This window comes from Acinonyx jubatus, chromosome A1 (genome assembly GCF_027475565.1).
Source record: "Acinonyx jubatus isolate Ajub_Pintada_27869175 chromosome A1, VMU_Ajub_asm_v1.0, whole genome shotgun sequence".
In the NCBI taxonomy this organism is placed as follows: Eukaryota; Metazoa; Chordata; class Mammalia; order Carnivora; family Felidae; genus Acinonyx; species Acinonyx jubatus.
Genome location: NC_069380.1, coordinates 179,202,755 through 179,230,241, shown reverse-complemented (window position 1 = coordinate 179,230,241; position 27,487 = coordinate 179,202,755). Strand labels below are relative to the sequence as shown.

General features: G+C 36.9%; 1 protein-coding gene across 1 annotated transcript in view; it reads left to right on the top strand.

Moving 5' to 3' along the window:
• Positions 1–1,357: 1,357 nt before the first annotated feature.
• Positions 1,358–27,487, top strand: part of TENM2 (teneurin transmembrane protein 2) — a 982,382-nt gene continuing 956,252 nt past the window's right edge. The window contains exon 1 of the mRNA XM_053222896.1: positions 1,358–16,572. The gene's annotated coding sequence lies outside the window, so the exon portion shown is untranslated. The remainder of the gene's footprint in view (positions 16,573–27,487) is intronic.

Below are 27,487 nucleotides of genomic sequence, written 5' to 3'. Positions count from 1 at the left end.
AGGAACATGAAATTAAATATTGGTAATTATTTGACACGCTTTTAAATGTAGATTCTAAATCCATCCTATCATAGGAACTTCCAGATGTACCAAGCATTAGTGTGACAATTGAAATGGTGAAATGCTTAAAAAATGATGAGAAACCTCATTTTCAAAACCAGATGACAGATACAAAAAGTTGGCAGTGTGTCTAAAGGAAAACATAGCATGCAGAGAGAGATCTAAAAATACTATAAACAAAAACTGAAAGACAACTTGGAATCTGACTTCAGAAATGTTGTAGATTTGAAAATAGTCCCAGTGACTTCTTTTCCCCTTTACAATGAAATTTGATGGATTTTCAATTTAAGAGTTTAAACAATTTATGTGGTTTTTTTCCAATACTTGTGCCATTCTTTGTAAATTTCAGTTTATAGTTTTATATTTTTATCATTTCAAAGTTTAAATATGCTCTCTAAATATGTTTCTCTATCATGGTACCCCATTTCATTTCCAAAAGCAAGTACACAGTGGGATAATTCACTCTTGTCTCAATGCTGCACCCTAGCACAGAACAAGAGGTTGACTGAGAGCAGGGTTTTTCAACTCTGCATCAGATTGTACATGAGGCTCCCCTACAGGGCTCCATAACACAACAGATTGCTGGGTCCCATCCCCAGATTCTCTGATTTGGTATGCCTGGGAGATGCCTGAAGGTATGTATTTCTAACAAGTTCCCAGGTGATGTCTGTGCTGCTGGTACTTGGACCACACTTACCTTCCTAGAGAAGGAGGATCCAAATCTTTGCCTATTGCTTCCATGGATCTTCATGAATATCAGAGTTAATATAATCTGAATTGATGCTATGTGTGTTGGTGGAAGGGTGGGGATGGAGGGCTGCAAAGAGTTTCTGTGTCGACCAACTTAGCTGAATCTATAGGTAGATGAAATAAATGAGACAATGATTAAAATATGGATTTAGAGTAAAGAGATTAAAAAACCCAACAGATGTCATAAAACATTTTGAAGTTTTGACTGAAACATAAATTTGAAGGTGTCTAATATGCATATATGATATGTTCTAGCAAAAACTAAAAAGCTTTAACAAAAAAAAAAATCACTGCCTGAAAAAGAAATTCTTGTGACTAAGTCGGTGAAGAGTTAATAGGCCATCGCAAGGAAGTATCTGCGAATCTCTGTAATTAGAGCTAGGTGTGGGCAGCTTACAACTATTCTTTTGATCCTTGGCAAGATGACAGTGATAAAAGCCAGCCAGCTTCTTTTGAATGCATATGATATAATATAAACTGGATAAAAAGTTTTCAAAATGTACTGGAGTGGCTATAAAATATATAGCCCCTTCATAGATATTTTTAGGACATGTCCAGAATTGAAACATTGTTGAAGTAAATCCAGGAAAATAGTAAATGAAATTCAAGGTATGAAGTGCTGATTGTATGAAGCTTGGGAGAGTTCAGAAAGGGCTCAGTATAAATGAGGTAGAGAATGGTAAATTAAGGCAGCTAGCTATGCCATTTAGCTAATGAACCTCACTGATATTTAGAGTTGCCTCACTTCTATCTTTGCATATCTCTCTACCCACCTTCCTCCCTCTTTTTCCTCCTCCCACCTTCCCTGCCTCCCTCCTCTCTCCTCCCTCCCTCACTCTCTTCCTTCCTCCCTCACTCTCTTCCTTCCTCTCTTCTTTCCTCTCTCCTTCCTCTCTCCTTCCTCTCTCCTTCCTTTCTTATGTTCAACTAGTATTTTGTACATCTGCTCTGTGCCAGGCACAGACTGCTGGGTAGGCTTTGGGGTGCAGCAATGAATGAGATATTATTTTTACTTTTATGAATCTTTGCAGTCTATTAAGGTAGTTATTTGGCAAATGATTTAAATTAGGAAGCATCCTCGGAAGGAAGAGTATGTACTATAAAAGCATTTAACAGAGCGACAGGTCCTCTCCTATTCTATCAAGGAATCAGACCAAGCTTCTCTGGGTGAATGTTTGTACTTGCTATGCTTTGAAAGACAGAGACTTTGTCTTGTCCATTCCTTATCCTTTGACCCTAGAGATCTGCCTGGAATATTGTACACACTTAATAAATATGTGTTGAATAATTCTGAGCTTTGAGTGTGAATAGGGCTAGCTAACTGGAGAGTTAAGTGGTACAGGGGATTGTTCCAGGAAATGATATTGTGCCCAAAACATGATGTTGTGCCCAAACATAAAGCTGGCTGTCCAATATGGTAGCCACATGTGGCTATTTATCATTTGGAATATGGCTCATCCAAGTTGAGATACACTGTAACTATAAAATAAACAACAGGTTTTAAAGACAATATAAATAAAAAATGTATAATAACTTATTTTTTAATGTCTATTTGTGTTGAGAGAGAGAGAGAGAGAGAGAGAGCACGTGACTAGGGGAGGGGCAGAGAGGGAGGAGAGACAGAACCCTAAGCAGGCTGTGCACTTATAGTACAGAGCGCAACGCGGAGCTCAATCCCATGAACGGTGAGCTGAAACCAAGAGTCGGGTGCTTAACCAACTGACCCATGCAGGTGCTCTAAAATAACTTATTGATAAATTTTAAAATATTGATTACATGTTGGAATTATTGTATTTTTGATATGTTGGGTAAATTCAAATATATCGTTAAAATTAATTTCACCTGTTTCTTTTTTTTTTTACATTTTGAACGTGGCTACCAGAAAATGTAACATTACATGTGTGACTTGCATTTGTGTACCATTATACTCTCTTGCACAGCACTGATACATATAGTAAACCTTCCAGATGGTTCTATTCCATGGAAGTATTATGTGATGGGAGTCTGACATGCATTACACACTTTTGCTCTCTAGTCTGAAATAAGAGACCCTTCCATCCCACTTCTGCCTAAACTGTGGCAAGTCCCTATACAGAGAGAAACGTCTGTCTTGCTGAAAAGCTATTGCATTGTAAAAGCTTACTCTGTTGATCTGTTCTGGGATTGTCGTATTGTGCATCTCAATACAAAAACTGTAGCATCTAAGAATGCTGCTGAGTGAATAGATTTAGTGAACAGCTTCTGAGTAGTGTGGTGATGGATGTAAATGCTAACTGTATTTCTTTCATGAGCCCAATTCCTAGTTTGTTTGCTTTAGAGGTTATGTTGATTGGACAGTTTTGAGTTGATTTGACCAAGTGGTGATATACTGAGGCAAATTGGTTCTCTCTTCGGAGAAAGAATAAACTATGAGAAATGGAAGTAGAGTATGGGACCATTCTCTAGGGATACAACTTTAGCTTATAGGTGTTTAAATCCCTGAATAGGAAGCAGTACTGATGATTAGAAACTGTATTCTGAATACATTCAGAAGGATTGTGGCATCTGGAAGGAAAGGGAATGTGTTGTAAAAGTTAATTCCAAGGTCCAGCTGTGTGTGCCTATAGAGCAAATAGAAGCAAGAGAACTGGCTGTGTATTTGCAATGGCTTTTGGCTGAGGGGTCACTTTGGTTTCAAATAAATAACACATAACTAAATTAGCAAAATGTGATAGCACACAAAGCTACAAAAACAAAGCAATGCAATAACACTATTCTATAGGGAAATCTACAAATCTAAAGACTAACAGTAATAATATGGGTGTTAAAACAATTAAAATGCATGCTAATGTCTAATGCTGTTTATCTGCTGTACTTTTAGATAATGTTTTTATGGTTTCATTCTGTCCTTCATTCATGTGGAATTAGGAGGGACCAAGGAGTAGTTGTTTTGTTTAGTTTTTCCTAGTGAGGAAGGGACATGAGGTAAGGCTGTCTCAGTGCTTTCAGATTAACCAATTTGGGCAAATTTATGATATCTGGTTTGCATTCCCCAAAGATGCCAAAACATGGCCAAGTGTCTGGGCCTATCTCATCTTGGTAAAAGGTGGAGGACACCTCAGTGACCTCAGTGTGAGATTTTTCAGTTTGATTAAGAAAATCACATTGTTTTGGCCCATAGTTCAGTGAGTTTGTCCATTGTGTAGATTTTTGAGATTTTGTTTGTTAGCTTTACTTTGAGTATGATGTTGTCTTGATGTACAGAGCTATAACATTGGAATTTTATCTCAATCTTCTTAAAGTCATAAATGATAAATAATATCTGATGAATATTTGAATGCCTACTATGTGCCAAGGTAAGTATCAGTTTACTATCATAAGAGATAAAGCATTATACTCACTTTAAATACAGAAAAAATGCTTAGATTGCTCAGGAAAACTAAACAAGGCAGAAAAATGTATTCAGGGTCAAGGTCAGGCCTTTTCTAGGGACCTGGTATATGGAATTCTCTTGGCACCTGCTCAAGTAAGAATTAACAAGGTTAATTTGTTCTCTGCTTCTGAAACACAAGGGAGGAAATTTTAGAGGGCTATGAAATATCCTCTTTGAGGTTAGGGAAAACTTTGCAGAAACTAAGAAAGCTATAAGAGTAGAAGTGCCAAAGGTGGTAAAGAAAAGTACTGAGGAGGAGGAAATGCTGAGCCCAAAACTTGGGTAAATATTAGCCTTCAGTATAGTTCAACAAGTATGATGGAATCTAGTTCTTTTTACGAAGATGGGTCAACTACTCTTGTAAAATAGCTCAAAGAAATCATTTATTCCTCAGTAACAGTAGTAGGCAGGTGAATAGCAGTGGGTGGCTTTCTTTCTCATTGTTTTGGGGTACAACGGGACCCAGGCTGAGAGAAACTCTGCCATTTTCAATATATATCTTCCAAGATCACTTCCATTTAGGCCATCTATATAGGGAAGGGAGCATCTAAGAGATTTTTGTGGTTTCTGCCTGGAAATGGTCAACATCACTTCTGCTTCCTTTCCATTGGTAGATCTCAATTATATAGTCACCTCTGATTATAAAGGAGACTGTGAAAGATAATCTAGATGTGCACTGAGGCAGAAGAGGAGAACTCGGGGCAAGGCCAGCAACTAGTGATCCCTGCTAGATTCATTCAACTGAGCATAGATTCTGTGCACCCTCAGCACAATTTCATTGTTGCCTTTAGATCACTCTGGAGTAGAGTTAACACAATACGTCATGCCAAGTCAACACTTGTAACATTCCAGTTTTTACCAAGCATTTTACAAATGTTCAGTTTGATGCTTAACCTGACCTCACATGTCATAGCTCTCTGGGAAGAAGTTCAGTTCTCTATAGTATTACATAATCTTATTCATACTGTGACCATGAGGCAACATGATGAATGCAAAAACCATGTCTTTGGGAATTAGATAAACGTGAGTTTGGGTTCTTATTCTTGGCTCATAATTTTGTATGCCTGGGTAACTGTCTTAACCTCTTTGAGGCTTAGATTTGACATTTTAATGACAAAAAAAAAAAACCTAAATGAAAACCCTCCTTCCTAAAATTGTCAAGAGAATTAAATTGTTTTTAAATGTAGAAGCAATAAAGTTAAAATCTTAGTAATTTTTTCATGCCGAAATAGCTGTTGATACTTACTTCTCAAATAATATATATTTTTAAACCAAGAGTAGAGATTGAGTTTTCTTAAATGATATTTTAGCATTTATGAAGACAGTAATAGTTTCTTATCTACTCATTATGATGATTAATATATTAATAGTCAGTTATATCCTCCCCCCCCAATTCTGCCAATCATGAAGTATCTAGGGCCACATTCAGTGCATAGTTAATTGGTGCTCTTTAAATGCTTGTTGAATGCCTGACCTCAAATCAATATTCTGGAATTAAGAACAATCTAAATTTATTACAGGCTAAAATTTTGAAGCTTCTGCTCTGACCATGATGTGTACTTTTTCTACCTCAGATGGGATTATATACAAGGCAAAGGAACTTGGAAGGGGAAAATGATAGGCACATTTAAAGCTTGCCTGCCAAATCAATTTAAAATGAAGTTGGCAAATTATTTTATCTCCTGCTTTTCCTTTCTCTGAGATGTTTAGTACAAGTTGCTTGGTTGACGCATAGGGAACAGAAAAGACATGCTCTACACTTCAGTATGGATTAACCGGAGAACAGTATACACTCCTAGAGATCAGCTGGCATGGTGACCATGAACTTCGGAGCTTCCAAGGATCACAGTAAAAGTGTGCAGAAGCAGGGAGAGAAAGGGTGATAAGAGAGAAAGGGCAGTTTCAGGAACATCTGCTTCTTCAGATCTTTCCCACCTAAGAGTTGCCTCATTCAAAGTCTTCAAACAACGCTCAGGAAGAAAGCCAATTGTGTTAGAACCATGTTTAGTGCTGAATGCATAGAGAAAGGGCTCTCCTCCCTGCTGTGCTCCACATGGAGATGAAATGGAAGCTCTCTATTATGCATTTGTGTCAAAGTCTTTCCTTCATCCAGCTATCCTACTTCCAGGATAGGGTACAGATTCTATCTGGGTCAGCTGCTTAACCAGCCCTTGTCTTGAATTTCTCTACCTTCTCTCGTGCAGTCTTCAAGTATTTACTGGACTTAAGAAATGTAAGTCTCTGTCTCTCATGGAAGTTACATTACAAAGAAAAGGAGGGTCTCAACAATAAATAGAAGACAAATAGGTCGATTATTAGGGAGAGTAATGACTACTGATGATGAAGTAATAATAATTTTAAAAAAAAGGCTATTTGAAAGGAAGTAATGAATGAGTATTGAATTCAGATAAGGCAACCCAGGAAGGTCCTTTTGTGTAGAGGCCATGTGAGCTGAGACCTGAATGGTGAGGAGTCACAGTTTGCCATACACAGCTCTAAGTCCAGACCCCTTTAGAAAGAGGGAGCAGCAAGTGCTAATACACATGTGTGAGGATACCCTTGGCTGGTTCAAGGAATAGAAAGAAGACTCTTGTGTCCAGAGTGGAGCCAGTACGGCTGATGGTGTGAGAACAGATGTCAGATGAAGTAGTTCCTCCCAGGCAATGGGAACAAGGGAGTTTAGATTTTTTCCTGTGTGATAAGAAATCATTTGCACCTACTAAGAATTTATTTATTTGTGTTCATTCAATGTGGTTAAATATTCTGTGCTTTGGAAAGTTCTTTTTCCGCTGTCTTGAGCTCTGCACTCAAAATTGTAGTTCCTAAGTCTGTCAAATTGCAGAAGAAATGGAGAATCATTAAAAGAATTTTAATAATACTTATTGACACTTGCAAATTGCAAACTCTCAAATGGCAAACTTTATTTCTTTGTAATCTTTTCCACATTTAGAATAAATGTAGAATTTCTAGATGATTGTAATGAGGACTTTTATTTAATGTATCAAAAATTACACCATTATAAAGGTCCTATTTCCAAAGGGTGATTGCTAAAAGCCATGTTCTTTCTTTAGGGCATGTTTTCCATTTAAAAGCACTTATCTTTGTAAGAATGAATGAAATGGTTAAGGGAATTGGTGCTAATTGGGAATGACAAGCTGACTATAAAGTCCTGCCCCCCTTTTCTTCTTGGTATATTTTTCTGAGTTTTATGCAAACCATTGGCACTTATAAATTCTTTCTATTTCAAATAGATTTCAATTGTTGGGTGCTGTGATGTTTAGAGCTATATTTGTTTGATGTTTGTCCACTTACAAGAAGTAAATGTCTTTTTGAGAGAACAAGAAACTATAGGCTCTTTCAATTAAGGTATAAAACCTCCTACTAGCAAATAGGTCGTGTTGATTTAAATGAAATAGTAGCTCTGAGGTACATGTGTTCAAAAGTTGAAATTTGGTGTGATTTAAGTTTTATTTTTACTTTGTGCTTTGTTTGTTCTTCATTAGATATATGGTGATGCCATTGAGACACATGCTATCACAATTTTGTTTCTCTGCAGAATTATTTGGAACTCAAGATTATTAAAGACATGTTTAGAAACAATGAGTTTTTGATGGCAGTTCCTAAAATGTCTTGGGAAACTTGATGAGGCTTGTGATTGCTGTTTTGTTAAATGCTCTTTATTCCCATGCATTATGCATTCTTTTGGCTTTAGCTTTGGCTTTGGTTTTCAGTTTTTGGATGTGATCCTGCACTAAGTGGTGCCCACCTTGTATATGATGAAGTGCCTTTGGGTATGTTTTCTGGAGCAGGCCCACTTGCACTGCATGCGATGCAAGTGAATGAGCAAGATACTGTCTGTATGGTTTTGGTATTCTCGTAGTCCCTGGCTACAAATGTAATAGGCATTCAGGGTTAGTGACCCTTGACAATGGGTGAGTTAAAACTTTGCAGAGTTAAAACAAGTCTCCAGTTGTTGAGAAATAAAATCTATTGGTCAAGTATGTTATGTTGTGAGTGACTCACCCAAAGCAAAGAAACAAAGGGTAGAGACTATGAGTACTTCCCTTAATAGAACAGGGGGAATAATGGAAACTGGCAGGTAATTTCTCTTGGCATTTATCTTTTGCTTTTTTGTTTTGTTTGTTTTTGATACTGATTATAAAGGTAATAGATGCTTATAGAAGTTGTAATTTGGTCTGAAAATACTGTATTAACCTCAAAGTAAAATGTAACATAAGGACCATTAGTAAAGTATAATACAGGTGTTAAAGAACCAATTCAATTTATTCTTTGTTCTCCAATCCCCTTCCTGCCACATTGTTAAGGGAGGTCTTTTGTTTGACTGCTTCTGTACAAAAATTTGTAGAGATAGTAGTACACAAAACAGAAAGAGAATACTATCTTTAGATTGATTTACTTAGTGAAAAAGTAGCTAGGAAGGGAAGGGGGCATTAGGAAAAGAAAAACTAATACAGAGATAGGGAGAGACATTTTGGAGGGCTCTAGGAGAAAGAAGAGGAGAAGTGGAGTAGCTGCCATGTGGTGTGAGATTTGGGGGAGATCAAGTGGTAAAACAACTTTTAGGGAGTTTTACTGTGTGAGAAGATAAGGAAGTTTGCTGAATATTGTAACATGCAATTTTCCATTAATCCTTCCATATATTCTGAAAACATTTCAGTAAAGATATCTACATTTTTCTTCAATACTCTCAGAGTTAAAAGTTGTGCTTCTTTCTTATACATCACCATGCTGAGATGGGATCTTTCTATTTGACAGACATATAGATCAAGATTTTGATGGAAGAGCTTAAGGCACTATATCAATAAATTAGGTTATACAGATAAAATAGAATATGCAAAAAAGATAATACAACTTTCCTTTATTACCTCACCATAAAATAAAATCAGACCCTATGTAATGCCTTGTACCCTGCTTTTTCCACTAGCTATATTTATATACAGATACATATCATTCCATTCCATTTGAAGGTTACAAAATATTGCATTGTTTGAGGTACTACAGTTGATTAATTCATTCTCCCATTTTTGGATAGCAGATTGTTTCCAAACATTTGGTTATTATAAACAGTATTGCAACACCTATTTCTGTAGCTAAGACTTGGTTATAGCCTAATTTGTTTTGCTAGGACAAACAAAGAATTGGTGAGGAATAAGTTATTTGGAAAGAAAAGAATCAAATTGTAAGTATCTAATATTTTCTGGGGATGAAATGCCAAATTAATTGAGGTAAAGCAAAGAAATCACAACTAAAATAAGTGAAAAGTTTCATTATAGAAAAATATGAAAATTAAGCAAAGAAAACGCATAAAAACATTAGAAAATGAGTCAAAGAAGGGTTCTCAATCATTACCTCCTTCCTGAAGTTTATACCATAGTTAAATGGACTAGTGTGATATAAATGTGTCATAACTAAAATAGAAAATACATATAATACAGAGAAGTACAAAGTAATGTAGTAATTAAAACTTGTCAAGAATGACAAAAAGGAGCTAGAAAAGACCCAGAGAGAGTAAGAGTTAAGATCCATGAGAATAGTTTTTTTTTATTTTAATCTTTTTAATTTTTAATTTTTAATTAATTTATTTTTAATATAATTTATTGTCAAGTTGGCTAACAGAATAACTTTTTATATGGATTCCCAAGATTATACTGTCACATTTTGAAAAATGAAAACTGAGAGCTTATGTGGTCAAAATTAATGAAATTGTAATCTAAGGTGAAGGGAGATACACACCCATTTGTTTTCCATATTTCATAAAGCAAAAGACAAAGAACACTATTGAAAATTTAATACTGATAATTTTAAGAAAAAAAGGCAGAAATTCCATAGTCTTCTACTAACCATAATTTGAAGAGAGTATGTTTTATATGTTTTTGTATGAAATGTTCTTTTTCTTTTTTTATGTGTATGGTGGATGGGGTATCCATACCAGTTAGGAATGTGTTAAGCTGCAAATAAAATTCAAATGAAAGACCCTTAAAAAATATAGGTTAAATTTTCTAATAAAACAAAAAGTCCAGAGAAAAGTGGCTGCTGATGTCATTTGAGCTGCTCAGAGATGTGGTCAGATACTGTAGTAGTCTGTTGCATTACTGTCTACCAAATAAACCACCCTTTTGCTGTCCATATTCTTTTGTCATCCTCTGCTCTTGGGTCTGTGCTTAGCCTTTGAGGAGGTAGAGGAAGTGAGGTGTAAGTTTTACAAAATATTTTGGTCTTGAACTTTGCAGTTTAGAATTGCATGGTATCAAAAACAGGCTCTTCCTTCCTCCCTTAGCTTCTTTCTATCATGAAAAACACCTTGCTGTTTAGAAATATGTAGAGGGGCACCTGGGTGGCACAAATGGCCGAATGGCCGACTTCGGCTCCCGTCATGAGCTCACAGTTTGTGAGTTCGAGTCCCGCATTGGGCTCTGTGCTAACAGCTCGGAGCGTGGAGCTGCTTCAGATTCTGTGTCTTCCTCTCTCTCTTCCCTTCCCCTGCTCTCAGTCTGTCTCTCTCTCAAAAAATAAACATTAAAAATTTTTTTAGGAATATGTATAGACACGGATGAAACTTGATATTCCTAACTCTCTATAAAACTTCAACTGGGAATGCTTCGGTGGCTTATTCTGGTAAGCATCCAACTTTGGCTGAGGTCATGATCTCACCGTTGATAAGTCAAGCCCTGCATCTGACTCTATGCTGACAGCTCAAACCTGGAGACTGCTTTGGATTCTGTGTTTCCCTCTCTCAATGCCTCTTTCCCTCTCTCTCTCAAAAGTAAATAAACTATTAAAAAAAAAAACAAAAACACTTCAGCTGGAATACAGAAAACCTAAGCATTAGAGAGCTATGGCTTTACTCATGAGATGACTCTGTTCCTCTCTTTCAGTTTGTGCAATGAAATTTTTGCTACAAATGATAAAGACAAAAATAATGTCCCCACTATTTTTGAACCTTCACGGGTTTCTGGAAATGAAAACAAGCCAAGAATAAATACGCATCTTAAGGCTTGGATATGCAAGAGATGATTCTCAAACTTAAATGGACTTCAGAATCACCTGAAGGGCTTGTTAAACACAGAGTGGTAGATCCTATCTCCAGAGTTTCTGATTCAGTAGGTCTGATATACAGCTGAGAATTTGTATTTCTAACAAATGCACAGGTGATGCTGATGCCACTGGTTTGGGGACCATAAGAACCACTGTGCTAGAGATATAGTAGATCAGGATAACAAATATAAATGTCAATAGGGGTCAAGCAGGTAATATAAATGATGAAATAGGGTCGAGTATCATACAACAGAAAATATGTAAATCTAGAGATCTGGAGACACAAGTCCCTGCTGAAAGGGGACAGCCCTCGACACTGCTCTGTAGATTGTATGTAATAGGTTCAATGTTGCTCAATGAACTGATTTCTAAAGAGCAGCTGGAAATATATATTTTATAAGTGTAATTTCTCAAATTGCATATGTTGAACACTAAAATAGGATTTCAGTAATATGTGAGTCAAATAATTGTATCTTCAGGCTGGATGTGGCCATGTAGATCACTTATTGAAAACCTCTCCAATGGGCAAAAGGTAACTGTCCACCACAACTATTTACCCCCTACCACATAATAACTCAAACCTGAATATGCACCTGCTTTGATTGAATGTTGAAAGGTGTTTGTTGTAGGTATTGAAATTTTTGCAGCATTGCCTATAGATACAACCATCAATAACTCAGAAGTCTATTTTTGGGAACACTATTAAAAGAAAGTAGCTATAAGATCATGTGTATTATCACCTTTAACTCATGTTTTGATTTTTTCCTCTCTTCATACTTCCTGACTCCCAAAATGATTTAAACAGAAAATTCTGATAAATTTCGTCATTAATTCTGATAATTTTAAGGTATCATAGATGGCTAAAGATAACAGTATTCTGCTATCTTCAAAGTCTCATGCACCTGCAAAGTTAAGAGTTGGTACCATTTGGAAGCAAAGAAGAAAGCCTGTTGACTTGCATGGGTTGCATTCTTAGCCTTTTATTCCTTAGCCTTTCATTTCTTGAATCAGTTAAAATGTTTTATTAACCATCTGGTCACCTACAGGCTCAGGAATAAAACAGTGCCAAAATACACCAAGAAATCTTGTAAACACTTTATATAAAAGAGTAAAATAAAAACCTGGTCAGTTTATCCATCTTCATTAATGATTCCTTGGATAGTTTTCCTTCCCCACTATGACTAACAAGTATCATCTAGTTATGAGAGGCCATTATACAAAATCATTAAAACATGCTTAACTGTACTGTGTTAATTATGCAATGATAAATTATTCTTTATTTCTTCATTAACAGTATTGTAGCAGTAGAATTAGCATTGTTTGTTCCTTTTTGAAGAAAAAAATCATTAATATTAAAAAATGAAAATTCTGGAAACTTAATGTTGTGGAATGACAGTTTTAATTTGATTTTTAAAATCCTATTTGCTGCTCCCCTCAGCTATAAAAGTGTAACCATTATGTCACTGTAATTACATTGGCTGTTTATCTCCTCTTCCATGGCTATATCTAGGTCTGTGCAACAAACTAAGGGCTGGCATTAGACTCTGAATCAGGAGACCTAAGGGATCTTACTAAATCTTCTGCTAAATTGATTCTAATAGTATAATTTAAATCGCTTCTAGATTCACTCTCTGCTTTTGAATCATTTCATTATTAAGCCACAAACAATTTAATGTATGCTTGTGGAGCACTATGCTAGGCACTATGGAGGACAGAAAAACAGTATAAATTTGCATATTTGCTGCCTTGTAGTGTTGACAGTATATCATCAAAGTTAAATATCTATACATGCAACATACAATAAAATACAATCACTGATGTGCAATGGCACAAAGGCAATATTAAGATATAGAAAGGAAAATTATTCTGATTAGACTGTTTAGAAAATTTGTTTTTAGCCTTGAACATTAAAAAACAACAGTAAAGACCAACATCATAATGTGTGTATCATTTACTTTGCCTGGGACACTAGCTCTAAGAGCCTTCCATACACTAAGTCTTAAATCCTCCCGGGATCTCTATGAGTTTGGTACTGGTATTGTCCCATTGATAGGTACAAGGACAAAAGATTTTATTAGGTCAGTCGTTTTTAAAGTATTATCCTAGGACCAGCAGTATCAACATCTCCTGGGAACTTGTTAGAAATACAGATTCTTGTGCTCTCCCTATCCCAAACTTACTGAAAAATGGAGAATGGGACAGCCGTCTGTTTTGACAAGCTGCCTGGGTGATTCTGATATTCACTAAGGTTGAAGAACACCAGCATTAGGTGAAAAGGATGATAAGGACAGTGAAGTGTGTGGCATACAATACATAGAGGTTTTTACTCCTGGCAGTTGGTCCTATCTTTGCCCCTTATTGCATGTGTGGCCTTAAATATGTTACTTATCCTATTTAAATCTCAGATTTGTCATCTGTAAACTGGGGAGAACAGCTGTTATTACTCCTCCTTGCTATTGAGCATTACATGAGATCATACACATAAAACTCTTAGCATAGGTTCTGATGCAAAGTAAGCTTTCAGTAAATGGTAGCTTTTGTTACAGTGATTGCCGTCACTGTCTTCACTGTTATCATTGACATCCCCATTCAGGTAGAGAGACGGCCTGAATTAAGTCCAGGAGGAAGGAGTAGATAGTTTTCCTAGGTGGAAGATTTCTCTTTTGTGGCAGATGTGGATCACAAATAATGAATGGAAATATTAAAGTCTCAATATTTATATCCTTCAAAAACCTTCTCTGATTAATCTTCCCCATGGAGTATGTGTGTGTGTGTGTGTGTGTGTGTATACTTTCCTGGAACATGTATCGATATAGCCTGCCCTGAATAAATTCTCACTTTTTTAAAATGTTACCCTGTAATTGCTCCAATTTGAAAGACAAACAACAACCAAGAATAAACAACCTGGGATAAACAACCAAGTCTCCTGGACCTCCAATTTCTTTAATGTTCTCTATTGGGAGAGTTGAACAGCTCCTATTCTGGAGTTAGACTGGATTCAAAACCAGGTTCCACCACTCATGAGCTGTTTGACTTTGGACCAGGGGCCCAAGGTTCACCAACTTTAAAATGGAATCAAGTTTAAGAAAATATTATTGGGATGTTTAATTTAATTTCCAAATTCAAAATAAGGGCATCTTTGGAGGGGATTGTTGAGATTATTGGAAGAAGGAATCCAAAATCATCATCATCATCATCATCATCATCATCATCATCATCAATAAATAAAAATAAAAAAAAGAAGTAATCCAAAAGAAGCTCCTATCTCATTGTCTGAGAGATAAGAAGCTCTCAATAATGATTCTTTTTTTCTTTTTTTTTTTCATTGTTTCCCCTTTCTTTTGGCACCCAGTGAGTTCAAGAAGCGTGCTGTTCATGGGTTTGTGAGATTCCAAAATGGTGCAACTCAGCAAGGCAGGCCATAGAGGCAACGGTGTGTAAATGCCAACTCTTTCCATTGTTTTTCCTAGGTGATAAAATGTGTATACCCTGGTAGTGGGTGAGAATAGAAAAGGATAGCATAGGAGAGGTAAGAGGGGTGGAGGATCAAGGGGCAGAATTGCTGCAGACACAAGTTGCTTAGCAAACGTTGGTGAAAAAAGGGGTTAAAGGAGATATATTTTCTAGTCTCATGTATACACTATGAAAGATACTCTGGGGACATTTCTGAGTATAATACAAGGCTATAGATTTCCTGAATAGTATTATGCTAATGTCTGTCACAGTCCTGTTGTGACTTTGGGCAAATCACTTCACTTCCCTCTTCCATTTTAAGAACATGAACAAATTAATATAGACTTGCTAGAATGTATGAGTGCTTACTCTGTGTTAGGCACTGTATAATATTTTGTGGAACAGTCTCTGTAGGTCCTTATAATACTACCTAGTCAAGTGAGGATTATCATCCTCTTTTCACAGAACAGGAAAGAGAGACTAAGACAGACTAAGAATTTTGCTGAGAGGTCACAGATAACAAAGGAAATTCAAACTGGAATTCAAATCCATGTGTATGGAGTCAGAGTCTCAACTCTTGCATATTATCCTGGAGGAAAATGAGCAGATTGAAGTAAACAATTCAGTGTTTCTACCTCAGAGTAGAATTCTGTAGATTCTACCCACCCACCAATTTTTACACATCCTACTTAGATTTTAATATATATTCTGGTGATTCCCCATATGATAAAATAGTAAATTTTCCATAAATCGTATATTACCAATTCTTGAATATTTCTGTAACACCCTCTTATGTGTCAGCCTTCACCATTCTGGTATCTGCTCTCCTGATTTATCAAACCTTCAGAAATGCTAGGGAATTCTCCTTTTGCAGTAAAGAATAAAAATTATTTTCTTAGTTTGTACTGTATCTGTGGTGGCTGGGACTAGGTCAAACACAGAATTCCTAGTAGCCTGAATGTCTATTTTAGATTCAAAATTGAAGGTCTCATGTTCTCCCAAAGGCTTATTTTGCTGAAGGATTGGTCTGAAAATAAAGAGGCTGTGTTTTTATATTTTAGATATTGTTGTTTCTTTTGCAGAAGGAATGGAAAGATTGATCCTTGGCTTTAGGGCTAGCATGAACATGGTAGCTTGTGAACCCATGCTACTGGCCCAGGGGACACATTCTCTCCCACCTCTACCCACATTCTCAGATTCTCTTTTTTGTAAATCTTGATGTGGTAGACAAGATGGGGCATCCTTGAAATAATCTCACTGTTAGTGCTTATGGAAATATATTCATGAGTGATTTAGGAAATGTGACAGTTGAGTAGTGTGTGTTTTTTCCTAAACTCTGGGCTGTTTTCCCACGGACTGTGTGTCACATCCTCCAATTCCCCCAACAGCTGCAAAGGAACACAAGCCCTCACTGGGGTCTTGGATAGGGAATTGCCACACTGTAGGATCTTCCTTATGATGGATGCAAACAAGCACTAAGTCAAGATGTTTTTACCTGTATGTTTTCTATATGTCTTCCCCTATTCAGAGTGTTGCCATGTATTTTTTTCCATCTGAATATTATTTCGTTAGCGGTATACATAGTGTGAACATTTAATGTTGTTGACATTTGCTTAGCAAGTGAAACTGGCAGACAGACTTGTTAGCATCATCAAATTGTACTGAGGCATCTGGATGCCCAAGATATGTGCAGGGTCAGATAGCAAATGGGTTAAATAGCTTTTGCAGCCTAAGATTTTATTATCTCAAACAGCTAACTCGTATGTGAGCCAAGTACAATGGAAGATGGTGAAAACTTTCCCAAGAAGATGAAGACAGAGTATGGATAAACAAAGGGAAGGGTGAGCATCATGGCCATTTTAAATGTTTTTTGCTAGTAGGATGCTAGCATATTGGAGATGAAAGTTGTGTTATGGTATTATCAAAAAATTTTACTTTATGTAAGTACAGGTGATGGCTTCTTTAAAAAAAATAAGGTTTATTTATTATTGAGAGAGAGAGAAAGACAGAACATGAGTGGGGTGAGTGGGGAGAGAGGCAGAGAGATGGAGACACAAAATCCAAAACAGGCTCCAGGCTCTGAGCTGTCAGCACAGAGCCCTACATGGGGCACCAACCCATGAGCTTTGAGATCATGAACTGAGCAGAAGTTGGATGCTTAACCAACTGAGCCACCCACGCACCCCCAGGTGTTGGTTTCTTAAACTGAATTTTCTGGGTCCCAGTAAATGAAACTAATTCAAGTTGGTTTAAGCTGAAATGGGAGATTTATTCTAAGAGTATACAGATGTCTCTGAGAATCCAAGCGAAGAATTATACCCAGGCCTGGAAGATACCAGAACGAGGAATTGGAAAATTGTGCAGACTCTCCGTCCTACATCTCTGTAAAGGGTCTTTATTCTTCTCTCACTCTGCAAACTGGTTTTTTTTTTCTGCAACTGCTTATCTGTTTATGAGTAGGGGTTTCTGATCTCACATTTTCCAAGTATGTACATTGCAGATGCAACTACTTGAAGCCATCCCATTTTAATCAGTGTCTCCTTTATCTCAAAATATTTCTGTATTCCTGGAGAAGATAGTCTATTCTGATTAGCCTCGCTTGGGCGATATGGTCACTCTTGTTCCAGTCAAACTTCAGATATGGGGATTGCATAACCTTTATAATGTGGTCCTTATATTATCTTTCTATGGCACTGACGTTGCAAGGAACTTATATCCATGATCTGTGCTTGGGTCTGGCTTCTGAAGAGTGGGTGAGATCCTTGCAACAGCCCATCTCTTACTTGTTTTTTATCCACAACATTCAGTAAAGTTCATACATTTTTGGAGCAGGTAAGTACTTGCTAAGGAAAAAGCATAGAGACTAAATGAAGTCCCAGTTATCGAATGTCTGACTCTTTTCCTGCTTGAACCAATTGACCCTCTCCTTTCAGCTCTCCTTATTACAATGATCCTTTATCATGATTGTGAGATTGCAAATTGTCACTAATCACCTGAAGGAGAGGTGCAAAATTCCCCTGGAGTGAATTTTAATTCACATTTAATTTTTTATCAAATCACACAAAACACTTGGGTATAAAGGAAAGGGGGCTAACATAGAAAGAGAGGTCATGGAATTTAACCTTGATTAAGAGTTAGAAAATCATTCATTTATTTTTGAAGTGTCTTTCTACTGGAGATAAAATTTAATTTTCCAAAGTTTAGATAAGAATGAGAGGTAGGTGTATATAGTGTAGTACTTTCTAAGTTCTTGAAATTTGGGGTCATTTTTCACATTGTAGAAATTTAACCTGGTGCAAAAAAAAATAGTGGAATACATGAAAGAGAAACAAACGGATCTGGCATTTGTTGGTGAAATCTGTGTTTAAAACCAGGTAAATGGATTCATATCTGGCCTCTGCTCTATAATCTTAAGCTAATGTTCTTGTTTTATTCCTTATCTATAAAATGAAGATAGGAGTACCTAAATAAAATGGTTGTTGTGGTTTTTGAAGACATAGAGGATATGGAGTCCCTAGCATGGTGCAGTAATTTGGACATTTTCATTTTTGTAAATAAAAGGTCTCAGATATCTGGGTACATAGGTTAAGGATAATTTGGTACGAAACTCATGTTAAATCACAAAATGTGAATGTGCCCTGATACATGTGTCACCTTTTATAAGTAGGGATAGTCTAATCCCATTTGCAGTCACTTCCGTTGAGTTTTTATAGGATGCATGGTGCTGTATTTGTTCCTCTTTCACTCTAGTTTAAGTTGTCTCTGCTCTCTGTCATCAAATGGTCCTGTTGGCCAAATCAACCTGGTACTTTTTAAAATCTTCCTGTTTCCATAAAGTCTTAGAAAGTTGTATTTGAGTTCCCATAGGAAGTAGCTTATCATGCTGCTGGTGAATCTGGGAAAGCATTTGATAGAATCTCTTGGCATTCAGTTCTGGTGTGTGCCCTTCTTTTTTTTTTTTTTTTTTTTTTTTCACATGTCCATTTGTGCTTTGGGTCCTTAGCTGCTGTTCCCTACAATCCTGACTACTTAGGGTTTCTCATAATCTCCACTGAGGACCAATACTAACTTACCAAGCATGGGTTTCTTTTTCATTACCAGGATTTAAAGAGTGTATGTCTTTCTAGGGGTTTCGATGACTTTTTTGTGCCTTTATTCTTTCCTCCAAAAGATTGACCCTCCAGTTTTATAATGAAAGGCCTGGAAGAAGCTAGACTCACTTTCCAGGCAGTTGTACTAGAACACAAACATTTTATAGCACAAGGGATGTTGGTAATTGCTTTGGGAGGGAACATTCCCCTCTCAAAAATCAGAAGCTACCTCAATATTTTAGGCAGTTCATCACGGCTGTCTCCCGCAGAGGCTTTTATCTGCATGTATGGAAGAGTTTACACTGTTGTAACATTTGATACTATATTAGACAACAGAGGGTAGTAGGCAAATGTGAGAGACTTTCATTTCCTTGAGCCTCTGAGTGATTACACCATTATGGTTCTGGTGAATGGCAGTGCTAATGGCTGTAAAAATATAATCGTATACCTTGAGGGATCATTAGGAAATGCAGGAATGCAACTACATAATTTTGAGATTGATGTTACTGAGTTATTTTTAAATTTGCACAAAATTTTATATTGGGCTCTGCATTTTCTAATCTTCTGTATCAAGTCACCTATTGATTTACAAACCAACTACAATAGTAAGCACAGGCTACAAAGAGTCCTTTCAGTTGAGGTTTGTATAAATGAACTTTTAAGCTATTACCCAAATTCTCATTCCTTACTTCTTAATAAATATTCTTTTCAGCCAGAATGAACATGAGCTTCTTTTGGGGATTTGTATTCTTTGGGATCTTGAAACTTCAACATTCAGTATTTTTGGCCGTTTGGTAAATTGATTATCATCTTCTGTCTCGTACATGCAGAATAAGAGAGACCTATAAAACAAGAGGAAGAGTAATATAAGAAATAATTTAATATCATCTTCACTGTGTCTCATATTCACTGACAAACCTAAATGCCAGAAAATAATTGGCAAAATAATAATTGGCCAGAGTAGTCAAGCAAGATCTAAACACATATGCAAAAAGGTCAAATTTCAGACTTTTGTCATGAGAGCAGTTAACTACAAGACTATCTTCTCAAGAGATGCCCAGCTTTGGCTTGTGGCCTAAGACGCTGTGTCAATTTCAAATCAGCAACCTAAATAAAATCACTTTTCTCTAGGTATATTGGAGTGGGTATTGCTGCCACACCAGGAATATCTTGTTCTGTTATTTCAACACTGTTGGGAAGTTTCTGGTAAGGCAATCTTCCTCATCTGAGACATCCTTGGTGAACATGGTTAGGTTCAAGCTGATAATTGGCCAGAATTCCAGACTTCTTTCTTTCAGTTACTCTCTGTTTACCTAGCAAGGGTTGGCATACTGCGGTCTGAAGGTCAAATCAGGCTCTCTAGGTTTTTTGGAAATAAAGTTTTATTGGAACACAAACATGCCTATTCACTTAAGAATTTTCTCAGGCTGCCTTTGTGCTACGGTGGTAGTGACTAGTTGTGACAGACCCTGTGATGAGGAAAATAATTTACTATTTTGATCTTTACAGAAAATGTTTGTTGACTCCTGACACAGAGTCATGCTAGGACTCTGCACATACTTTCCAAATCAGAAAAAATGTTTTAAAGGTAGGCCATTGATTCTGACTTCTCTGCATAATAGGGCTAGTTCCTATTCTTTGAGTACTGTTTTAAAATTTTCAAAGCAGTATTTGTATTTTGTTTCCTAGTTAAGGAAGTAGAGGCTATCTTGAAAGAGAACACTTACATTGTATTTGTTTGATGAAGCAGAAGGGAATATGTCACAAAATTCATATGAAAATTCTCATGTAAATCATGCAAATTAACAATAGACTTGAAAAATATATTAAGGACACTTAAACACTAAGAAAGACCAAAATGGCCAAAGCCCTTTTAAACACTTATCCTATTTTTTTTATTCAGATGCCTCTATGTAAATGCATAGCTATTTTTAACAGAGCTTTTTTGAGTGTTCTTTGACAGTGGTTCTCTGCCAGCTCCTGGAGATAGATTACAGGTAGGAGCCAAGGTCCTTGCCCTCAAGGAGTAAGCATCTCAGATACAGACCAAAATACTGTTCTTGTTATAATCCTTTTCTGGATTTCTTACCTCATTTCTCATACCATGTAATTGAAGTAAATCCTCAATGAATGCTATCTGCTTCTTCATAATAGTAAAATAATAGAAAGTACTGACTTCATCCTCACACACATGTGCAATCAAATTTATAACAAAAATGGTGATTATAGATTGTGCTGTGAATGCCCTCCCCCTAATCTTTTTTTTTAGGTGCGGGCATAGGGCACAAAGGGTTAATGTTACCCAGCATTCTACTCTGAGAGTCCCCAGGGGAGAATCGCATCCTCCTCTCCCTCTCTGAATATGCCTCTTTTACATCCTTCCTCACATGATGTCTAGATTTCTCTGCGTCCAGTTCCTGCACTTACGTACTCCCTTAAGAACTTTCTGGATCTTTCTTTATTAGGCAGAATACTTTAGACTTACCCAATTCCTCAGAGCCTCTATCTCTATGTCCAACATTTAGTTCTTGCAGACAACATTTCCCAGTTACCAGAATCTACTTTTCTGGACAGCTAATGAGTTCATTATAAACAACTAGTCCTTTGTGTGTCCTTTTCCCCTTATATGTATTATCATTTTGGTGATGAACTTAATGTGGTCTATTTAAAATATGGGATAGGGGTGCCTGCGTGGCTCAGTCAGTTGAGCATCCAACTTCACCTCAGGTCATGATCTCACCGTTCCTGAGTTCAAGCCCTATCAGCACAGAGCCTGGAGCCTGCTTCACATTCTGTTGTCTCCCTCTCTCTCTGCCCCTCCCCTACTCATGCTCTGTCTCTGTCTCTGTCTCTCAAAAATAAATAAACCTTAAAAAATTAAAATTAAATTTAAAATTAAATATGGGGCAAAGTGCATTGATTTGCTAAAGAATGGGTGGTAGTAATAGACCATCTTAGTTTCACATTTTCAGTGTTCGTGAAACTATTTCATGCAGCAAAGATTGCTTACCAAATGGGATTATTAGTATCTATGTGTCTGTCCTCAGAAAGTGCTATGATACTAACCCTAACAGATGTTGTTTGGAATAGTAGTACTTAATTTGTACCTTGGGGATCACTAAGTAACAGGTACTATAATTTTTAGTGGCTAGATAATATTGATGATCGAGGGTAGTGATAAGGATGATGGTGACAGTGGTGAAGTCTGTCACAATTTGAGCATCTCTCATTAGGGGATTCACATGTGCTGGTTTGACATTTTCACATTAACACTTCCAAGTAGCCATGTTATTTTCATTTTCCAGATGTGGAAACTGAGGTCTGTCCCTTACAGCTTGTCATGAGATTTCCCGTAATGTCTCTCTCCTTTGTTTCCATTGCTCATCGTATAGAAGAACATACTGGTCAGTTGATCAGATGTTTTCCTTATTGAGTACATCAGGACTATGATGTGCTTAGTGACTTTCATGAGTCAATTGCATTGCATTCTCAGACAACTACAAATCCAATATCTAAAAGGGACATGGCAGAATGTCCCAAGACTGCCCTTTTCTCTGAGTTATTATTTTTTTAATGAAGGTAGGCCTCAGAGTCAGACAGCTCTCAGCCCCCATCTCAGCATGAACACTTATTAGATAAATGGAGTCAGCAAGTCACTTAACCTCCTGAGTCCCCATTTCTCCTGTAAAACACACATAAGGAAACCTATATGGCAGGATTGTGCAATTATTGCTAACTTACATAAGGAAGCTAACTCAATCCCTAACACTTTGTAAGCATTCATTAAATAAGATCGTGAGTTGACAATGTTTTTACTTCAGTGTTTTGCCTAGAAACCTGCGGCCCAACATCCTTTGCACCCTCTGATTATCTGGTGCTGCTTTCAGTCTCATGCATGAGAAGAGCACACTCAACGGGATGAGAAGAGTGTGTTCAATTCTTTCCTTCATTAGGTTTTGAGTCTGAAGGCTCATGTGCCTGCTCTACTGCCGTTCTGAGCTCTGCATGGTAGGGAGGAGTAGAGGGGAGGGACTGTCTTTCCAGTTACGGTAACTTAGCCAGTGCCTAAGGTACAGCCATCTGTTCGACTTCTGATCTCAGGAGGCACATAGGAAAATGGGAAGAGAGCAGAGGGGTCTGCATGTGGGGAAGGTGGAGCTGAGGAGGCAAAGACTTCACTAAACTTGCACATTTCATATTGAAATTTTAGCAGGAGGTATAACCATGCTGACTTTCTTGAATGTTAAACAGTTTGGAGGGGAGAGGGGGAAAAGGCATGGAATTAGACTAAATACCAATCTGACATAGATTTTTGACTTTTCATTGCTATTCAAATAAGAATATAAACACATGAGCTTGTGCTATGATGGCAAATCTCTAGACTTGTAAGGGTATGTTTTTGCCCTTTTATGGTTTTTGTTCATGGGGTATGCTGGCTCCCACAATGTCTTTGCATTTCACAATTTATAAAATTCATAGACAGAAGATAATCTTGGTACTTCTCTTACCATCTCCTGTGCACATGATTTCAGACACCCCAACAGATTCTAAAAGCAGCAACATGTAGCTCTGAAGCTAGAGAGCAAAACACAATTGTGAATTTGCTTATCCTTTCTTGCTCTGGACATTAACCAGAGTTGGCTTTTTATCCCCAGACATATCAATATAACAGCACAGGGGAACACAAAGCAAATTGCTTTTGACCTCTTATTTACTAGTGCATTAAATTACTAGGGCACTGTCTTCTACTTTTGTAGATTTTAAACCAGATATTCTGTAGTCTACCCAGAGGTCACAGGGATATTCTGTCTCTAGAACTGTTGGAGTATGCCTATGTTCAGACTTGTTTTTAAATGTTTCTAGGAGCAGAGACTGTAAATATTTGAGTACACACTCTGGTTTTTACATTCTGCCCATGGGAGTTCTATTTGGGGGTGGTGGTGTGGGTTAGTGAGCGGGTCTCTAACTCCCTCCCCTGTATCAGCCTCTCTTTTATCTTTGAGGTTCTATATTACATTGCATTTGGTGCCTTAAAGATTTTAAAATAAACCACTTTCACAAAGGAGTTCTAATACACAGGAAAGTAATCTGTGAATGCACTGTTTTTACATTGACTTAGCATTTCTGCTTTGGGTAATAGGCAAAACTGGCAAAGGAGTTAAGGATAAAAGGATCATGCATTATCCATTATATCTTTTTAAACATAGAAACATGGCTCCTACAATATTTAAGAAACAAGTAGTCAGTCCAATTAACATGTTATCGGAAGGAAGAAAGACATTCTACAGGAGCTTTCTGATTGGGCTTTTAAAAAATATATTTTTAAAGTACAAACATGCTCGCATAATGAAACTTTTTATTGGATTTCTAATATACCTGTGACACCAGCTCAAATTAGGAAACAAGACTATTTGATGTTCATGTACTGACTCCCCCACTCCCTCCTAGACAAACTTATTCAATGATGTATCATAACTTGAAATGAGAAAGAAAGGTGGTCACATTAATCTGTATTCAGAATTGACAGAGTTCCAAATCATGTAGACATTTCCTGGTACCACACCTCTCAAAGGTCTCCAGTCACTTCATGAGATACAAATGTTTAAGCACAGTGAAACAATGCCCAGGGTGTGATCCAAGACCAGTGATGATGAGGGTGAGGCAAGTTTAATCAACTGCCTACAGTATTAGTTATAACAGGGACACAGTAGCTCTCCATTGGACATGCTTAAAATTCACCTATGCATCCATCATTCATGCACACATATACATACATACATACACAGGTACACACACAAATACAATAACATCCACACGCACACATCTCAAATGGTCTGTCAGTGATTAACAAGTCAACCTCTTTAAGTAGTAGGATAATCTGAAAAGTTAATAGTGAACTGTGTTACAGCTCATAGGATTAGTTAATTAGACAAAGGCTTGCAGGCAAGATCTCTGTAGTCTGTTCTGCAAAAGTGATGGAACCCACTTAGGCAACTGATGAAAAAAGCAGTGTGAACACTCTTCAAGGGAGGAAATGTGGAATGTAACGGAATAAAACCTCAGCATAGCAGTAACGAGCTGGCAAAGGCATTGCCATCCAATGATTGCCATTTGTCAGTGCCGGAAAAAGCAGAGGCTTGGGGAAAAGATTTATAATTTTGGTTACCATCTTTCCTACTGCTTCAAGGCAATTTTAATTACTTTTTAAAATAAGTCTCTAAACTTGCATTCCCCCACATGAATTGTTGACCTTCACTTTCAAGGACAGCTATACGCAGAGTGCTTGTCCACAGTAGGAAATACATGCATTTTATTAGATAAAGGATGGATATATAGCCATATTTGGATTAAAACCGATATTCTATTACTTTAGAATTGTGTTAAGAAGAAATATATGTCAGCAAATGCTTCGTCTCACAGTGTAACTGGCTCTTTGTGGTCCTTCCTAGTGGCTACAACAGTGTTTCTTTATACTAAAAGTCGTAAACATAACAACCTGTATTTTCGGGGGGGGGGGTTCAAATAAGTGAAGCACAATGGTGATAAAATCAAAAGGAGTGGTAAAATGATAATACTAATAGTACTAATAATACTAATAATGAGTAACCTCACAGATTAGGTACTTGTTTCCATGATATGGAGTGTGAGCCCAAGTTTTCCCGATTGCCTGTTTAAAATTTAAGAAATTAAGCTTTTTAGTTTGATACAACTGTAGACTCATGTGCAATTTCAAGAAGAGTTAGAGAGACATCCCCTAGTACCTTTTAGTCAATTTCCAACACTAGCAACATCTTGCCAAATTGTAGTACCATATCACAACCAGGATATTGACTCCGTTAAGGCAGGCCAAGAGGCAGAACATTTCCATCACCAGAGGATTCCTCCTATTATCTGTTTATAGTCACACCCACTTCTCTCACACCCTCGCACCCTCTTTAACCCTGAAGACCATTGATCTCTTCTCATTTCTTTTTTTTTTAATTTTTTTCAATGTTTATTCATTATTGAGAGACAGAGAGACACAGAGCGAGCAGGGGAGGGGTAGAGAGAGAGGGAGACACAGAATCTGACGCAGGCTGCAGGCTCTGAGCTGTTAGCACAGAGCCTGACGCGGCGCTCGAACTCACGAACCGTGAGATCATGACCTGAGCTGAAGTTGGTCGTCCAACCAATGGAGCCACCCAGGCGCCCCTCTTCTCATTTCTATAATGTTGTCATTTCAAGGATGTTATATAAATGGAGCATATAGTATATAACCTTTGGGATTGGCTTTTTCACTCAGCATTACTCTCTGGAGATTCACCCTCATTTTTATGTATATCAAGAATTCATTCCTTTTTATTGCAGAGAAATATTTCATATCATGGATATACCAGAGTTTGTTTAACCAGTCTCCCATTGAAAGGCATCTGGGTCGCTTCTAGTTTGGGACTATCAAGAATAAACATTATTCCATAAAAATTTGTGGACAAGTTTTTATGTGAACACAAATTTTTATTTCTCTGTGATAAATGCCCAGCAGGACAATTGCTGGGTTTTATAGCAATTGCACATTCAGTATTTCTTAAAAACTGTACTTTTCCAAATAAGACATGTAGCCACATGAAAAAATACTCATCATCACTAACGATCAGAGAAAAATCAAAACCATGACCACATATTATCTCACACTGGTCAGAATGACTGTTATCAAAAAGACAAGAAGTAACAAGTGTTGGCAAGGATGTGGGGAAAAGGGAACCCTTATTCACCATTTTATTGGTGTGTCCACTACAAAAAGCAATATGGAGGTTCCTCAAAAGTTAAAAATAGAACTATCACACAATCCATCAATTCCATTTCTAGTTGTTTATCTCTTTACCAAAATGAAAACATTAATTCCAAAAGACCTAGGCACCCCCTTGCTTATCACAGCATTATATACAGTAGCCAAGATAAGGAAGCAAACTAAATGTCCATCAGTAGGTGAATGGATGAAGATGTGGTGTGCACACACATAGGAGAATAAACAAATAGCTAAATTGTTTTCCAAAGTGGCTGTGGCATTTTACATTAGGGCAGCAGTGCATGAAGATCCAGTTTTTCTATATCCTTGTCAGTACTTTGTGTTGTCACTATTTTTATTTACTTTATATTTGAAAGAAATGTTTAGCCATTCTGACAAGGCTGTAGTAATATCTCATTGTGGCTTTAACTTTCATTTCTCTAATGTCTAATGATGATGAACACCTTTTATGTGTTTATTTATCATTTGTCCTATTTGGTGAAATGTTGCTTCTTGTCTTTTGCCTATTTTCTAATTGGATTGTCTGGATTTTTTACAGTTCAGTTTTGAGAAATACATACGTATTCTCAATACTTAACCTCTTACCAGTTTTATGATTTGTATGTAGGTTCTCTTAGTCTGTAGATTGTCTTTTAATACTCTTAACAGGATCTTTTTCAGAGCAAGTGTTTCATTTTGATAAAGTTCAATTTATTAATTTTTCATTTCATAGATAATGCATTTGGTGTCAAGTCTAAAGATTGCCTCCTTTCTACTTCCGAAGTTTTATAGTTTTTTTCTAAGCCTTTCCTAAGAGTTTTATGCTTTATATTTAAGTAACTAGATCCATTTTGAGTTTTAATTAATTGATTAATTAATTTATTTATTTTTAGAGAGCAA